At 32.3% G+C, this 2,608-nt stretch overlaps 1 long non-coding RNA gene across 1 annotated transcript; it reads right to left on the reverse strand.

Moving 5' to 3' along the window:
* Nucleotides 1–210: 210 nt before the first annotated feature.
* LOC307128862 lies at nucleotides 211–2,280 on the reverse strand. Its single transcript, XR_013816817.1, has 4 exons — nucleotides 2,243–2,280; nucleotides 1,908–2,029; nucleotides 861–1,006; nucleotides 211–771 (listed from the first exon to the last, which is right to left on the reverse strand). It is a non-coding gene; the product is annotated as an uncharacterized lncRNA (long non-coding RNA).
* Between the last annotated feature and the right edge of the window lie 328 nt (nucleotides 2,281–2,608).

Below are 2,608 nucleotides of genomic sequence, written 5' to 3' on the forward strand. Positions count from 1 at the left end.
TGAAAAATACAGCAACTTGCTGGCAGCAATTAGCTAGTAAGTTGCTGTATTTCATTTCACAGTATTCTTACTTTAAAACTTTAAAATTACTGTACATTTTTTTACAGTAATAATCACAGTACTGTATTTCATAACTACTACTGTAATGGGGATTACTGCATTAATTTTGTGTACTGTAAAATAAAGACAGTCACAAATGCCATTTATTTTCTCACTTTTAATTAAAAAAATTCATAAAATAAAAATAGTATAGCATAATTTTTTTCAATGTTACAATTTTTCTGTGAACATTTAATTTCATCACTTTTCTGAACATACAAAAAACTTTTCTGAACAAACAAAACAATCAATATTTATTCAAATGTTTGGATAAAATTACAAATGTATAAAAATTTAATGATTTAAAAACAGCAGGATTTCAAACCTATATATTTTCTGAACATACATTTTTTTCAATAAGTTAACATTTATCTGTGAATAATTCATTTCATTTCAACACTTTTCTGAGCAAACAAAACAATCAATATGTATTCAAATTTTTGGGTAAAATTACAAATCTATAAAAATTAAACGATTTAAAGGGATAGTTCACCCAAAAATTTAAATTGTGTCATCCTTTACTCACCCTCAACTTGTATGAATTTCTTTCTTCTGCTGAACACAAAGAAAGATATTTTGAAGAATGTCGGTAACCAGTCAGTTGATGAACCCCATTGACTTCCATAGTAGGAAAAAAAAATACTATGGAAGTCAATGGGACCCATCAACTGTCTGGTTACCGACATTTTTCAAAATATATTTTTTTGTGTTCAGCAGAAGAAAGAAATTCATACAGGTTGAGGGTGAGTAAATGATGACACAATTTTCATTTTTGGGTGAACTATCCCTTTAAAAACAGCAGGATTTCAAACCTGAATATTGTTTTTCTCCAAGAAGTTTTTTTTTTTTTCATAACTATTATTCTTTTAAAACTTGACCTGGACTTCCTGGGCTGGAGTCTTCTACCCTGTAGAGGAAGAAATTCATTATTAATGTAAAAGTTTAAAGCAAGACAGATGGGTTGATGACTTATACATAAAAGTTTTAAATAATTTTTAGTATTTTTTATATGCTTTGTTGGTGGTTTGTGGAGTAGCATCCCCCGGGGCTGATATTTTTTATAGCTTGAATAAAGATGTAAAATGTAAATTTATTTTCGTTAACACAATTCTTATATTCTTATGGAGTTGCAACTCGACTCTTATTAGACAGTATTGGTTTCTGTCATTTGCCATTACTTTAATATTTAATAACTGTCTACATGAATAATATTATAAAATTGTACATGAATATCCCACATTTCTGCCACAATACCATGTTTACAGTTAGTGATACAACAGTGAATGGAAAAGTATTCTAACTGGCTGGTGTTGTCACACAATGTTCCTCCTGTTTTTCATGTCAGTGTTGTTGAATCACCTTGTGTTGACGCTGTAAAACTGCATGATTTGAAAATGATGCTTGGCAGGCCTAAAGGGATAGTTCACTTTAAAATGAAAATGCTATTATCATATACTCAACCTCAAGTTGTTTCGAACCTGTATGAATTTCTTTCTTCTGCTGAACACAAAATAATATATTTTGAAGAATGTCAGTAACCAAACAGATAACTGGAGCCAGTGACTTCCATAGTATTTTTTTCCTCCCTACTATGGAAGTCACTGGCTCCAGTTAACTGTTTGGTTACTGACATTCTTCAAAATATCCTCTTTTGAGGTCAGCAGAAGAAATAAATTTATACAGGTTTGAAAAAACTTGAGAGTAAATTTTAAAGTCAGGGGCCACCCCTGACTTTCAACCACCAACTACCCACCCAAACTGGCTTCCAGTTATTCCAAGGTATTCAAGGTAACAATTAAAAGTCTCACCTGGTATTAGTTGTTCTGCCAGTCATACTCAATGAAGTCCCTGATGAATGATGCCACGTGTGGATTGAGGCACTCGGTTTTTTTTTTTGGACCACCTTCCCAGTTCGTCTGCTAATCTGGACCTTTGAATTAATCAAATAAAAGACGTTATAAATGTAATTTCGCCAGATAAGACAAATATTAATACAATATATGCTCCCAAAAGTCGGGAATGGCACTTCAAAAGGCTATTAACAATCTAACGTTATAGTTTCTGCAGCTTGAAGGCAATGAAGTTCAGAAAAATCATGAAATTATTAAAAATATGTTAAGTAACGTAGCTTAACAGATACTACCTCAAGCTGCGTTTTCTCGGCCCGCTTAACTTCAATGTCTGATTCTTCAGGCGGCAACAGCAAGCAAGAGAAAAAAACGAGAGATTATTAAACGGCTACCGCGCCAATAAATACAAAAAATTACACCATTTTAAATGAATGTCATTTCACAATGCTAACGTTAGACTTTAATCAAATTAAAGACATTAAAAATGTAATGTTGCCAGTTAAGACAAATCTTAATACAGTAGCCTACAGCCCATGCCATGCTCCCACAAGTTTGAATAGCATTTCACCAATCTCGTTTCTGGGGGTTTACGTTCAGAAAAATCATGATGAATCACTATGAAAAATAGGTTAAGTCTTAGGCCTAACGTACCTCAGCTG

This window comes from Gobio gobio (assembly GCF_949357685.1).
Source record: "Gobio gobio genome assembly, chromosome: 7".
Taxonomy (NCBI): Eukaryota; Metazoa; Chordata; class Actinopteri; order Cypriniformes; family Gobionidae; genus Gobio; species Gobio gobio.